We start from the raw sequence: 16,457 nt of genomic DNA, 5'->3' as shown, positions 1-16,457 counted from the left end.
TACTGTAATATAGTAATTATAATTATATATATTCTTCCCTTGATTCAGTACTGTATAACTTGTCTTGAAATAGAAGAAATCTGAAACTCAGAACAATTCTTAACTTTACAACATGTAACCAAGTCGCACTTACGAAAGTAGATAGTATAGAAAATCATTAAGGGAATTTCCCAGAAAGTCCGACAGAATGAGAGAGAAATGAATAAACAAAAGAGAAGATATGATGACTCTAAGGGACCTGAAAGTTTCCAAGGGCATAGGCATGATAATGAAAACAGTGAACACTGATCTAACCAATAATTATACTATGTGTCTAATTCAAGGATGGGAGGAAGAGAAGTGTGTGTTATGCGTGTATGTGGTTGGAGTAGGGGCAGGAGGTAGTAAGGAATGCTAAACTTTCATCTTTTGATGGAAAGTTAATAAATAGTATATAATATGAAAAGCCAAAAATGGCAGAACATATCATTTAGAAATATAAAGGTAAATAACAGAAGAAACAGCTAAAAAAAAAAGTTGAAAGCAGTTATCCCTGAGGTGTAGAAATTAAGGTTGGGTAGCAGCAAAAAAGAAGGGGCACAGGATTCCCATTTTCATTATAACTTTATAGAATTACTTCACTTTTAAGTCTATGTACTTGAATTATTGTGAGAACCAAACTTCAAGATGACCCCAACAATCCCTCCTCCTGGTATTCATACCCTTGTGTAATCGCCTCCCACACCCGAATAGAGCTGGCCTGTGTAAACAACAGGATGCTGCAAAAATGACAGTGTGGTTGAAAGACCTAAATCTAAGAGCTAAAACTATAAAACTCTTAGAAGAAAACAGAGCAAAAGCTTCACATCAGTGGATTTGGCAACGATTTCTTGGAAATGACACCAAAGGCAAAGGTAACAAAAGAAAAAATAGAAAAATTGTATTTCATCAAAATTAAAAACTTTTATGAATCAAAGGACACTATAACAGAGTAAATAAACAGCCTATAGAATGGGAGAAAAAATGTGCAAATCATATATCTCATAAGGGATTAATATCCAATACCTATAGATATCTCACCCTAACCTCTGGAAAGAGGCTGTGTTCAAGTCTCCTTATTAGGAATTCACTGACCATCTAATAAAGACCAATACCAGAGTCTCTGTGCGGAGGACCCAGGCTCCAGCTATGGCCACCACTTAGTGTATTTACACAGAAAAAATAAAGTGAATTAATTAAGCTTAAAAAAAAACCAGAATTTTCATATGATCTAGCAATTCCACTCTGGAAATATATCCCCCAAGACTGAAATTAGGAACACGAACTATTTATATACCTACGTGAATAGCAGGTATAAGCAACCCAAGTGTCAATCGATGGATGAATAGATAAACAAAATGTGGCACATACATAAAATGGAATATTATTCAGTCTTAAAAAGGACGAAATTCTGACACAAATTACCATGGAGGCACCTTGAAGATATTATGCTAAATAAAATAAGCTGGTCACAAAAGGTCCAATACTATACGATTCCACTTCTGCGAGGTACCTAGAGTGGTCAAATTCACAGAGAAAGTGGAAAAGTGGTTGCCAGGGTCTGAGGAAGGTAAATGAGGAGGATTTTTTAATGGACACGGAGTTTCAGTTTTGTAAGATGAACAGAGTTCCAGAGATGGATGGTCATAATACACTTAATGCTACTGAACTGGACCCTTAATGATTAAAATGGTAAATTTTATGTTATGTGTATTTACCACAATTAAAATAAAAAAAAAAATTTAAACGATGATGTGTAACTTCTGAGGCTAGGTCATAAAAGACACGGTGGCTTCTGTCTTTCTCCTGAGTCATTTGTTCTGGGGACACACAGGCAGCCCCGTGGAGGAGTCCGAGTGGTGAGGAGCCGAGGCCACCTGCCAACAGCATGAACTCATCATCCATGTGAGGGAGAGCCTTCCCGGAAGCAGGTCTTCCAGTCCTAGGCGAGCCCGCAGGTGACTGTAGCCCCTTTGGCTGACTCTTTAACTGCAGCCTCAGCAAAGAGCCTGAGCCAGAACCACCCAGTTAAGCTGCTCCTCAATTCCTGACTCACAGAAACTGAGATAAGTGTTTTTTGTTTTCAGCCACTAAATTTTGAGATTATTTGTTATGCAGCAAAGAGAACGAAATTACTTAGATGACAAATTTTAAAAGGAAAAGAAAAATTAGCTTTAAAGCATTATCATAACAGAGTGGCCTGCTATCCGACCACAGCACATACTAGGGTACATTATGCCACTATGGTCTGCTACTGGAGTACAATGCATCCCTTCATTAAAGCCTTGAGAGATTCTCAACGTTGTGGGCAGAGAAAACTTCATAAGTGTGTAAAGTTTGATCAGTATGTAAAATATATTTGACTACATATTTTAATACAGTGTTACAGCTATGTCATTCAGATGAATGCTGAGCTGGCTGGATCTTGTAGCATGGTGTCGCTTAGGATACATCTGCAATATGTAAGAGGTGATACATAACATTGAACTGGTTCCAAATACAGACAGTATGTTTATTAGACTATGGAGAAACTTTTCCTTGTGAGTCCAGTCAAGGCAGTAAATAAATAATATTACTCAAATGGCCACAGAAAGATGGATGACTGAGGAGTATACATGCAGCAGTTTAATGCAGGGGTCCTTAAGCCTGGGGCTGAGGACCAATACTGAGCGAGCGAAGCTTCATCTGTATTTGCAGCCACACCCCAGCACTAGCATCACCACCTAGCTCCACCTCACATCATCAGGCATTATAAGATTTTCATAGGAGCACCGGTCCCTGGTGCCAAAAAAGTTAGGGACTGCTGGTTTAATGGACACCATGAATTATTACTCTACTTCAATACTGATTCCACCGAGTGGAATTCACTGGGTATTGTTTTGTCTTTTAATTCCTTCAAGTGTGTCGAGCAAAGTTCTAGTATACGGAACTGCGTTACAGACACAAAAAGGGTAACAACTGTAGCCATAGCAGGTTTTTGATCAGCTCAGTGTTAGGGTTCCTTCCTAGAGGAAGCCAAAGCTTAAATCCTGAAGATGACAAGCATGTTGAGTTGTAGCTCTGGTTAAAGGAAAAGGTCTACATTTTCCATCTAAATTTTTTGTGGTGCCAAAGATAGGCACTAGCTAGAGGTTGCCTAGGAGGAAGTCGGATCTTATGATCCTAGGTATTTATGAACCTAGGTATTTAAATCCATTCAGGATACATTAAACCAGTGGATACTATGTGTCAGAAACTGCATTAAGGGCCAACAGAATAAAAGATGTATAAGTCTTGACTTCAAAAGAGATGGTAGGGGAAAGTCATGAAAATTATAACACAATCTAAATGCTGTAGCTACAAAACAAGAAGCTGCCTCTGCGAGGGATTGGGTAAATGGTGCACAGAGTAAGGGTTACAGTTGGGTTGGATCAGAACGACAAAAAGAATCTGCCAGATGTGAATGGGGAAGCGGAAGATAATGGAAACATTATGTATAAAGATCCAAAAATGTTAAAAGTAAAAACAAAAAACCAAAAAACTCTCCCGACTTCTTCATCTGACATTAGAGGGCAGATAATGGGATAAAATTCTCTCAGCATGGCACATTAGGCACTTTAACTTTCCCATCTCATCTTGAACCATTTCCTATACTGCCCATTAGGCATGCTCTTCCACGCCTCCCTGCCTTCGCACAAGTCTCTGCCATTGTCACCTAGTAAAAAATAATCCATTCTCTGCAAAATCTATTCTGTTCTTCCCCTGACTGAGCTTATTCCCTGAGGTCCTGAGATGCCTTTTATTGGCATGTTCTCTGCACTGTGACTGTTCTTCACAGCGATTATTTCTTACCTACTGGACCAACCACTAAGGCAGTGAGTTTATCATTCTGGTCTTTGTCCACCCAGAGCCTGGACACATCACAGTCATGCAATGTTTGCTGAAAAAACGAATGCACAAATCAATAAACCTTCCTGTCTCTGGAATAGTCTTATGTTCCACCAGGACATAAGAAGGGAACTAGAACAAATGAACCTGTGAAGAGTTAAAGGATTCAAATAGAAAAATCTCCAGGCAAAGATTTAGAAACCTTGGGTTCTAGTCCTTCCTTTATCACCAGGTAGGCGTGAGAATTTGCACAACCCCCTTAAGTTCTCTGGGTCTCGATTTTTAACACCTATAAAACAGGGTATAAATAGATAACGTGGACATGTTCACAATAATTCCCACTTACTGAGCACTTACTCTGTGGCAGGCACTGTATGAACATGCTTTTCTTATGTCATTTAATTTTCACTGGCTCCTTGGAATACCCCTATGAAGTAGGCATTTTATTCTCACTTAGAAATTTGAATAATCAGCTCAAAGAACTTGCCCTAAGTAACAAAGATAGTAAGTGGCTAAAAAAAGGAGGGGTCTGCTTCTAAAATACATGCTCTCGAACACTTGATAATAACATTTAAATGTTGAGATCTTAGATATTTTAAAATATAAGAATTTGAAACTTCTCAAGCCATATGACAGCACTAAAAATGGCAGGGCTTATTTATCTACTTTGCTCTGAGAAAGAGGTGCCTTAAGGTGATGGGGACTGAGTGACAGGGATGTGAAAATGCATCAAACATCCAAGTCTTAAAAGGGGGAACTGACTTTCTAGATGAAAGGTCTGACCTCAGAGGAAGAAAATGCAGGAGGACATGACATGGAAAGGGGCACTGAAGGGACAGCCTTGCAGAAGAGCAAGGGCAGGGAGAGGAAAACAGGATAGGACGCAGAGCTGTGCTGAAGGTGCGGGGCTGGGGGCGGGGGGAGGAGGATGACGGGGTCCGATGCTGTAGACAGAGCTGCGGGAGGCGGAGAGCCACGCTGAGGAGGTAAGGGTCCACCAGGATAGCAATTCCAGCCCAAACTGAGAAACGGGGCAGGACAACCTTGCTTCTTCAAGGCAGAGCGGGTTAAAAGAGAGAGAACTCAGCCTGAGCCTGAGGAGAGAAGGGGGAGACTAGTAAGAAAAAGAATGACCCCACAGGTCGGAAAAGATGAACCTGCAGACTGAAAGAGAGGCGATGACAAAGGGTGCCTGGGATGGATATTTAATGCTTTAAACCTCTGCCAAGCTGAGTAATGTGGGACTGAACTTGTGATTTACCTCAACTTTGGGAGAGATTAGTCTATGTATCATCAGCAGCATAAACAAACATTATTACTTTATAGTGGCATTATTAATACTGAAAAGACCTGATCTTGTGCAGTACCTCCTAGTTTACATGGAACTCCCATGACAATCCAGGCATTATCACTTTTCACATGGCAAAATTAGGCTCAAGTTTTGTCAAAAGATCTACCCCAAGTCAGGAAGTTTCAGGTGGACCTGAGACCAGCATCTCGGTCCTCCCATTCCTGGTCCAGGGTTCTTTGTGTGGGGATAAAATACACAAAGCAATTAAATTTGTATACTTTATCTTTAACAGACTTACATCTCAGAAGAGAAAAGACAAAGGTATAAAAAGTGATTACACAAGGCAGCACATAATATACTCTAAAAGAGTAGGGTTCAGAGGAAGAAGAAAATTGAGGGGAAGCTGGTAAAGGTTTGAGGTGACTGTAGACTGGATGGGAAAAAGGGATCACTAAGCGAGAAAGCAGGGAAGGCCTAGAGTGGGGACTCTGGAGGGGTACTCTGCAACCCAGGCCCTCCCCCTCAGCAAAGCACTTGCAAGTCAATCATTTAACAAATTTTATTAGTTGACATTGTGCTCAATGCTGAGGATGCAAAGGTGAACAAGATCTCTGTTCAAGAAATGTACTCCAAGACCAAAAGTGTTAGAGTTATATGCTGGATGTTGTCATCTATCCTTTTGGAAAAGGGAGATGGTCTATTCTCAAAGAGTGATGCCCCAATCCATTAGAGAAAAGTAGGAATTCCAATTTTTCAAAACTTACTACTTTCCCAAAATAGAAAAGGACTCTTTTTGCCTCTCCATTGGCAGGTGATCAGAAAAGGTCAGAACTGAAAAGGGAACAGGGAGCATCAAAGTGGCTATTTCACAGCAGAGTCACAGTAAAAAAAAAAAAAGAAGAAGCAAGAATGTTGTGTTTAGCAACTTCACAATTTTATATCTATCCTCCTAACATCCAAGCTCCATTGTGTATACTATGCATATATAGTAAAGAAAAAATGTGATATGGGAACACAGTGAGAGTCTACAAAGTGCTGAAACAGCATACCTGGCAGCTGCTAAAACAAAACTTCAAAGATTTGGCTTCTTTGAAAAGCCATTAGGCAGGACCCCACCCACTCCCCCTGCTAGCCACAGCTTCCCTGGGAGCTAGTACCGTAACCACTTCCGCATGTTTGGCTCTGTTCCCCAGGGCTATAGCAGCTCTATAAGCCAAGTCAGAACTGCCAGCCAAGCAGGTAGGGGGCTGGGGGCTGGGTTAGTATAGAAAAGCAAGACGTCTACCCAATATCTAGCCATGGGCGTATCCCAGAAAATAAAATAATATTGAGATCTGTTTAAAAAGCCCCTTCCTCTCAGACAGCCCAGCTCTGATTGGTTAGACACTAGTAATACAGAAGCTCTGGGCTTTTGAGATTCCCAAGGCATTAGAATATGCCCCTCCCGGCACCACAAATTAGTTCAAGAACAACATCTGTGATAAATCTTCAGATATAAACAAAAAAAGTCTTGACATCTACAGAAGAGCCTAAAAGGATAATCAAGATTATGCCTTTCTTAGAAACTTATTTCTTTGTATTTTTTTAATCTATTGACCAAGTTTGGGTCTTTAACACATCTTTAGGTCAATCATCTAGTTCTGCGCTTGGTTGCCAACATGGTCACCACGAGTCACATGTGGCTTCTGAACATTTGAAATTTGGCTAGTATGACTGAGGAACTAAATTTTTCATTTTATTTAGTTTTATTTCATTTAAATTTAAATATCTACGTGTGGCTTATGGCTACTATATTAGACACCATTGATCAAGTCACTTATTCACCAAATATTTACTGAACACTTTGAACAGGTAACTGTAAGGACATAAAGATGTACAAGATGCAGGGTTTTATGTCAAAAAGCTTACAATCTAATACAGGAGGTAAGACAAGCACACAACCGCAATATAATAGAGGATGACGTGGTAAGTGTCACAGCAGAGGTAAGCAGATACTAGAACTGCAGTAGGGGGGTGGTGGCCTGACATGATGTTGTCCCCACACTAACCACTCAGGCAGAAGGTGCCAGTAACTCTACCAAATGAAGGACAGCAAGGAGGAAGAAACTACTATAAAGAATACCAAAAAAGATGAAACACCACAGAAACACATTCAGCAAACACTACAACTGAGTAGTCAACCCATGTGAAAAAGCTGAAGTCGCGAGATAGCTATCTTGTACTAGACTGCCAAAGATGGCGGATGCCCTTTCACTCAGAATTATCTTTTAGGAGTAGCTCTTAAGGCTCCTGTCGATTACATGGGGTGGGGAAAAGGATGGTAAAGGAAAGGTTCTCTGCTTTTCCTCTTTTTCTACACCCTGCCTCTACCCCTCCTCCCACCTCCCAGATTATGGAGGGCTTCTTCCTTATAGGGCACTTTTGATTTTGGATAACTAGGAAAAACTGAATAAGGTCCAAAGGAGAAGCAATAAAGACCTGATTCCTTGGGAAGGGGGTAAGTGAGCTCTAAACTCAACGGAGAAGAAACAGGGCCTTACTCCTAGTGTTTGGCTCAGTAGGATAGGCAGAGCCACAAAGATCCATTCTCTAGCAATGAAAATTTGTTCACTTAGTCAGAGCTTCTTTTGAATTATATCTTTTTAGGAACTTGAGTCCAGTGGATGAAGAATAGAAGCAATAGAAATCCTATCGACATTGCTTGGGAGATCAGAAAAAGTTGCACAAAGGCTGAGCTGAGCCAAACCCTATAGGAGAAAAGGGTTTGGACAAGTAGAAATGCAGGTGAGGAGCAGGGTGCCCATTCATTCATCCTTTTATTTAGTATTTGTTTTTTATTTTTACGTGTCTGTTTACCAAGTGTCTGGGACACAATAGTAAATGAGACAACTTATACGTTCATGAAGGAGTGACAGTAAGCAAACGGTAAACCAATAGGTAAGTGCTATAGAATGGTATATACGAGGATGCAGTGATGGGAAAATATACTTATGTTTGATCCACTGAGTTCGGCTGGAACGGAATGTGTGAAGAAGAATAAAACTGGAAAGGTAGATTGGGGTAAATGTTCGCCGTGCATATCAGGCCACATTATTTTTTGTTTTTTTGTTCTTACTTTTTTTGTTACATTACGAGGTCTTTTTACTTTTTCCTCAAATATTGTAATTATAAAATTAATAAAATATCAATAAAGAAAATCTTTAGAATAAATAAAACAAATTAAAATGACTTAGATCTGAGAGGTAGAAGTTCAATTGTGCCAAATGTCTAAGCTGTATTCTCCAATTTATCTTTATCAGCAATAAAGCCAATATTTTGCTATCTCTCTGATTTTTTTCTATAATTTCTTGTTTAGTTGTGAATTAGAGGAAACAAGAAGTATGATTAATGATGCTTCCTAGGCCCCCAATACCAACTTCTAGACCTCTTGGTGGTTATATGAACTGAAAAATCTCCTTTGCAGTTAAAAGTAGCTTGATTTTAGTTGCTATCACTTGAAACTCAAAGTATTTTGACTAATACATTATTTTTAAAAGAAACGTTCTGCTTCAGGAAGGTTCGTTCCCATTCACTATCCCTTCAAAATGCCTTATGCAACTTGTGCATTATCTTTCTTTCCCTTCACCTCCTCTTCAACTATCTGTAGCCTATACATAATCTAGGCCTGAATTTAAATACTACCATAAACCTTTCCTGCAGAGTATTATCCTTCCACCTATTTTAGTATCCTTTCTGAACTGTGAACTCCTCTGAACCCATATGCCTCCCCTTTAATCAGTCATTTTGTATTTCAAGTGCAAAAAAATAAGTAAACATACAGGGCAGCATTCTCTAAACCACTCTTGCTGAACCACTGAACTTAGCAGGAGCGTGGGGGCATGTTGCTTTGATGCTCTCATAGATCCTCGCATACTGTCAAGCACAACGTAAATGTGCAATTCTTTCTTGATTAATATTAGCCTCTTTGCCTAGCCAAGTCCCATTCAGCTTTCCAGATTCGGCTCACACCCCTTTCTTTTTCATGAAGTTTTTGCCCCTTTCTCCAGAGTCATCAATTTCTCCTCTGAACTCACACCACTTACAGCATAATCCCCTTATTCAACAATTAAGCACATATTGTTTGACAGTACCTGCATTAATAACTTAAACAACTATTAACTTTCCTCCTTGAGGACAGAGACCTTGTCTACCTCCTCTTCCAGAGTGCAGCCCAGTGCCTTGTATTTAGGGGATATTCAGTACATGCCTGTTAACTTTTTTTGGGATAACGTTGTTTTAGCAACTAGTAGATAAAGCCATTTCCCAGCTAGAACATCACTTATTACCAATTTCATCTTTCCTCATTTTCAAATATTTCAGTATAATAAATATGTGGTGAAGAAGATAACAAAACTCTTCTTTTGGGGGCTTCTATTTCAAATGTCAGTGTTGGTTTCAAGCAGTTTGTAAGATATTTGAGAGCACTAATTGTATAGGCAGATTCTTTCATGTACTCCATTTTCTTTGGTGCAACCCAGTTTCAAAACATAATTTGATTTCCTCCAGCCTTTAAGTACATCTCACTTATTAACATCCTTTATGGTTTCTTTACCTGCTGTGTCAGAAAACCTGCTTTTCTCATGTAAATCCTAGGTTGTAATCATATTACTGAGATGTGCCCATATTTTATTTTCATCGCAGAAAGATAGTAAAACTTATTTTAAGAATCAGGCCAAACGCACTGATTATTGGCTTCGAAGCCAAATTAATACAAGTCTTAGCCTGATAATTCATGAAAAGTCCAAAAAATCCCCCATCCTTTTACTGCCTCTGAAGTATAAAAATGGTCCAATTGGGACAAGAGTTCTACTGTTAATTACTATGAACACCTAGGCCTCCTATATGATGCAACATTTTGAATTCCTAAGCTCTCATATTCTGGGCCCCTCCCACATCCAGCCTTATTTGCATCTCTCAAAAAACACTTGGCTCCATACTTAAATGGCCTTTTAAGTTTGGCTTCTCTTATCTTCCTTTAGGAACATTTTAATGGTTTGTAATCAAAACAGTAACAAAGAGATACTTCCCAATAAAAATAATGCAAACCTCAGAGTTGTGATTAGGTGTAACTGCTTTCCCTATTATGATATTGTGTGACACTGAATGTCAGTGATGGCCAGCTGTATCTAAACTAGGTGCTAAATTAAGTGGTATAGCAATACCACATCCTACGCGAGTCTAATTTTATGTTTCTCTCTTTTCTGGAAAAGGAACTAAGAGTTATCAAGAAAGTACACCAAAACCAGAATCTATACCAACTCTGCTCTTCAAGATGGCTTCAGGGATGAGAGGACCTATATTCCTTTTCAGAGGCTACAAGTCTATTGTTTTCTATTATTAAGACACAAATACCAGTTTTTTTCCTTTTAGCCTATTAAGTCCTTAAAAAAAGGATTTTTTTAAAAAGCACTGATTTCTTAGTTGTACTTGGTCAATAACATGCTGAGTCTTCTAGCAAAAAGATGGGCAGGAGGGTAGGATGGGATCTTTAACCAAAGGTTTAGGGAAGCTGGCTGGTCTTCCTTCTAAATCTGTTGAGTCAACATTAAGTAAGCTTTAAAAATGAATCATCAGTGTTTCTCTACGGGAGTCAGAAAGAAAGATATAGTGTTTCTTCACCACCGATTCTTTCCAAACGTTTTCAAGGCTGGTAAACAGAGTTAACTTGGAAAGATAGATGATAGAAAATCCTGTGAAAATTAAACCGATTCTGAATTAACTCCGATATCATTTTTTAATTCTAGAAAAGGGGTCTCATTTGGCTTAGTACATGGATTTTTGTCATTCAGGTCTCTTAAAACCAGAATAATCATCAATTATGGATAAATATAAAATTACGAAGTGAAGAGTTAAATAGGATAAGATCTTGCCTCTAACAATGACTCTGTGTGTATGCACGTGTGTGTGTTAATCCTAAGGTGGTTTATCTTTAATACTTTGCGGGGGAGGGGAGGAGGCAAACTAAACTGGAAAATGCTAAGCTGGCAAACCACAAAGCAAACTGCATTTTATTTTGGCTTGCAGATAAGAAAAGATCCACTTCTTTTACTCCTGATCCTAGGCCCATTCCCAAACTTAGTTTGCCTAGGCCCTGGTATGATGTCCAGCCAGCTATCTCTGACACATTTCCTAAGTTTACCAGCATTCCTTCAACAGGCAGAAGCCCAATCCTTCTGGCCTTGGCACAAACGCCCATGGCACTCAGCTTCCTTGGTGAATGAGGAACTGTATAATCTGTCACAGAGCTTGAACTGACACAGAGCATAACCCATGAGAGGTTATGTGTCTGGCTGAGTGAAAAAAGAAGCAGAGGAATTTCAGATAGACATACAGGCCTTCATCATTCATGTGCCAGAGAAACATTTTACCCAAGGGGAAGGAATGGTGAGAGCTAGGACTCAAGAGGAGGGAGGTCAGGTAAACTTTATTCTATGGAAAGGAAGGAAGGAGAATAGGGAGTGAAATATTACTTCTACAAAACTCTGGACATGAAAGAGTATTTTTTTAGGCCCCCCCCAAAGTGGTTTCTTTTTGGGATTGTGCTCTTTGGCTAGTGAGTGTTGTTTATATAACAGGATAAAGTACAAAATTATAAGCTCCAAACTCCTCCAGAGAAAAGCTCTCCCAAAGCTCGACCCCCAGGATAGACGGAAAATATGAGTGTTTACTGGCTGGAACATCAAGCTGCAATGGAAATTTCAACATTTAGAAGAAGATAGTGGAGAGGAAAGGCCTGTTGAGTAGAAAGAAGTCACCCTTCGACAAAGGGGTCAAAGAAAAAGGAAGAGTCTCCTGCTGGCCCCACTCTGATGCCCTCCCTCCACAGCTGGAAAGACCACATCTCTGTAATGCAGCTCCAGGAGCACACTGCATGTGAGTGATGGCCAGTTTTCTCTCAATTAGATACTAAAATAACTGGTGTAGCAATACCAAGCAAAGGTATCCCAAGCAAACCCAATTTTAAGTTTCTTCTTCTTCTTCTTTTTTTTTTTCTGAAAAGAAAATTATCATCAAGAACCTATACCAAAACCAGGCACTCTACTGGCTGCTTTCGCATACAATTAAATCTGATAACTACTTAATGAGGTAGGTATTATCATCTGTATTTTAAGCAGATGGGGAAATTGCGTCTCAGAGAAGCAAAATAACTTATCCAACATCACATACTCAGCAAGACAAACACAGATCTGTCTGACCCTAAAGTCCCTTCTTTTTTCACTACGCCATGCCATCTTCCTAGTAGGAGTTGATGGCCCCCTTTTCTATAAAGTTAACAAACTTTTAAATAAATAGAAGTATTCGAAGGAATAGGTTCAGAATAATTCCCTTAAAAAGGGGCAGAGGATAGAAGCAAAACCTTACCATTTTGGTCATTGAATAATTTTTGCTGAACTTTGAGGCTCTCTTTTAAAACTTTATACACTCCTCTTTTATTTTATTGTGGGAAAAAAGCATAACTTTAAATTTACCATCTTAACCATTTTGTTATTATCCTTATTTATTCTTAACCAACTGTACATTGTTACATGTACAATTGAGTAATGTTAAGTATAGTCACACTATTGTGCAACAGACCTCTAGAACTTCTTCATGTTGCAAAACTCCAACTCTATAGCCACTGAACACTGATTCCTTTCCCCTCCTCCTCCCTAGTCCTTGGCAGCCACCTTTCCATTTTCTGTTTCTATGATTTTGACTACTTTAGATACTTCAGATGAGTGGAATCACACAGTATTTGTGTGTCTGTGACTAACTTATTTCCTTTAATAAAATGCCCTTGAGGTTCATCCAAGCGGTAGCCTGTGACAGGATTAAACCCTCATATACTCTTCTTGATACTTCGAATTGCCTGCATCATAGATTTAAATCTTCGATATATGCCGCCCAACAGTGCTAACCATTCCATGTGTATCTGGCTCTCTCTCCCCACTAGTGATCAAACACAATGTCTTCAGTCTTTTAGACCCTACCCAGCACCTAGCACCCTGCTAAGAACATGAAGATACACCCTGAACAGTAAACTCTGTGAGATCAGGGACCATTCTGTTTCTTTATTGCTATTCCCCAGTATGTAACATAATGCCCGACACATAGAAAAGGAATAGAACATATTTTTAAAAGAAAATAACAAACTCAATATCTCTGAGAAAAGATGGGAAGTCAGAGACTTGACATTGGTAAGAAATAATCTAAAGGAAGGGAGAAGAGTATTAGCTAAGCTAGAATCAGACTCTCTAAAAAACTTATTCCTAAAAATTATGTAAAGCAGGATACTAGACTCTTTATGTTGCTAAAGGATAAGAGAGAAGAGGGACAGGGTAACAGAAATATGGCCCAAATTTCCAAGATTTGGTGTTTCAGTGAACCCCATTCCCCAGCATAGAATTTAAGGTTCTGACGTACAGCCGTTCTCTAGAGTGGGCACCGGCCAGGCTGAGCAGCCCATGCCCATGACGTCTCGCCCTGTCATACAACAAGGAGGAACAAACTCATGGCTGTGCTTTCAATCTCCCCCACCTTTAATATCGAGGAACAGACAAATCCTCAGGTTGCGTGTGTGAAAAAGCCAGAGATGGATAAAAATAATTCAATGACAAATGCTGGAAAAACATACAAAGGGGCAGAAGCCAGACATTCGTGGGATTCCCTGACAGCTCGATCTACAAGGAAGGGCTGGACTGGAAAAAAACAGGGCCTCAGGTTCCTGCCAAGCCGTCTGAGGCCCTGTCCTTCCCAAATCATTCCAAGCAGCAGCCAAGACTTTACAGTAACCCTTCTAGGTCTCACAAGGAAGATGCGCAGTGAACCCACTGAGCACTCCTCACCTAGAGAGTGCTCCTCCCTGTCCTGGTTCGGGTCCACATGAGGCTGGCAGTAATGAGGAAATGCGTCTGCCTATCAATTCTTAGCCCCTAACAACTCATGTGCCCAGAAAATGGAAAATCAAAAGGCAGCATGAAAAATCCTACCCATCTCATTGGCTAAAGAAAAGCTTAAATACCCAGGTATCAGCATCTAGAAACCGAATACAACCCCTTTAAGAAAAAAGAGGTCATGAACACTGGGTACCTGCATCCTGGAGGCCCTATTGTATAATTCTAAATTGGCCTTGCTCAGAGGCACACCTCAGGCTTCTAAGCATGTGACTGTATTTGGCCCTGACTACTTTCTCTTCTGGAGAATGGCCTGCAATTAATCTCACTTATTACCTCTGAAAAGTAACAACAGAGGAATGGCTGGCCAAGTCCAACTCCAGAGTGTCTAGGGAACTGCAAGCTACATGGCCAGGCCTCAGACTGTCTGGGCAAGTCGTGGGCTCTTTGCCTTCCTCTCCCACAACAAAGCTTGAACAGGGACTCCAGACAGACCAAAGGAACCGAGGGATTTGAGGAGCTGGGCTGAGCTCACACTGACCCAATGGGAGACGACAGCCCTGAGGCTACATTTGGGATAGTTTCAAAAAGCGGGGGAAGAACAAGGTTGTCTGGTGAAAACTTGTGTGATCCATAAAATTGAGAACAATAGCAACACCACAGGGAAATGAAAAATAACACTATTTGCAGAGTTCTCGTGAGTCACCAGTTTTCATTCCTGTGGCTACCAAGTCACTGAATCCTGATGAAAAGTACAGCCAGCAATGGATTCTCTTTACATCCTGTTACTGTTCACAGGACCATCCCTAGTTTAGTGAGTTACCAGAGTTTATCAGCACCAGACTCCACTGTTGCTATTGTAGAAAACCACGTAAGAGTACCTTTTATTTACTTAGCACCCACTTCCGCGGAGATCAAAGTACTTCAAGGGCAATCTAAAAGCTCTCAAAACAGGCCAGTTTATATGTAAGTATGCTTACCTAATGAAAAGATTAAATGAATAGTTTAGGGTCACTTAGTGTCAAAACCAGTAATGAAACTCACATCTCTAAACTACTAATCCCATGTTCATTAAACTTAGTCACCCTTACTACTAAGGAACAAGAGACTAAATAAATATCTTCAAAACAGTGACTTACCAATTAAAAACAGAAATCGGGGCATGGTATTGTGTAGAATGCCCGCTGGAGTTCTGGCTGGGGCCCACGTGATAGCCAGGTCTGGAAGGACCTCTGAGAATTTTTAGGGCTGCTTCAGAGTAGGTACCTCTGGGAGTTCCACATGGAACTGGAACTCTCAAAACTGAGGATCCAGGCTATCCTGGCAACCAGAGGTTACCTAGGGGCAGAGGAAGATCTCCCAGGGCTACCCTGGACTGGAATGAAACCTACAAATTGGCCCTTAAGCTTAAAGAGCAGGTGAAGAGAGGACTGACGTGGGTGCAACAACCCTGGAAAGAGACCAGGGGACTCTGTGGGGGCTGCTCTCTGGTGCCAGTGGCTCTGAAGTCGATTGTATAAAGTGCCGTTCTACCATAGCTCTCGAGCGCAGTCTGGCTCGGGTTAGTCCACCCACAGCGCTGGACTCGAGATCCCGCCTGACTTTGATGGATCCCTCATCTTTCTGTGTCGCAGCACTAACGGGTGCTACACCAAGAGAAGGCTCTATTATTTATTTGAAAAAATGTCCCTCATTCTATCTACAAGCATAACAAATGCTAAAATTCTACTTCGAAAAATGTGAAGTTTTTACATTTTGTTTATAGTATGGAAAACAGCTATAGCTTTGTCGTATAGATTATATATCCAAGATTGCAGTGAAAATGTTTTCCATAGAAACAAGGCTCTGATTATAAAATGAAAATAGAATATTTAGAGGATGTCCTGTCTTTAAAAGTCCTGCCTCTTAGTCTTCAGCTATTTGTAATTCTCAACTGAGATGATTCTTTTCACCCTTGACCACAATAATTACTGGTATGAAAGACACCGTAGCAGAGCATGATGCAATGTGTTTATGTTGTTTCCTGGGCATAGTCTCTGCTTCCCACATTAGTTCCTTAAGAAATAATTCTAACATCAACGGGTACTTTAACAACGATTAAGTATTTCCTCCATGCCCAAGTCTTTAGTCACCCCTCCCAACCTCAAGGCAAGTCAGCATACTAAAAGAAGGCTGCCTGGCAAAGGCTGGAAATGCTGGCAAGGAGGTGGGGACTCAGCGGGACACCTACGGCACAGTTTCTTCATTTGGCGGGAACAATATCTCGGCTGGTCAGAATACTTCACTAGAATAGTCACATTCCTCTCCAGCTCATTTGACTCAGGAACAGATGCAATTAAACCCATATTTAATAGCCACTAAAGCAAGGT

General features: G+C 40.3%; 1 protein-coding gene across 13 annotated transcripts in view; it reads right to left on the bottom strand.

Moving 5' to 3' along the window:
• The window catches only part of TTLL5 (tubulin tyrosine ligase like 5), a 225,489-nt gene that overhangs the window by 87,641 nt on the left and 121,391 nt on the right, over positions 1-16,457 (bottom strand). The gene's annotated exons all lie outside the window — the stretch shown is intronic.

Source organism: Pteropus alecto, unplaced genomic scaffold (assembly GCF_000325575.1).
Source record: "Pteropus alecto unplaced genomic scaffold, ASM32557v1 scaffold8, whole genome shotgun sequence".
Lineage (NCBI taxonomy): Eukaryota > Metazoa > Chordata > Mammalia > Chiroptera > Pteropodidae > Pteropus > Pteropus alecto.
The sequence above is the reverse complement of the archived record's forward strand: the minus strand, read 5'-3'. Positions and strand labels throughout refer to the sequence as shown.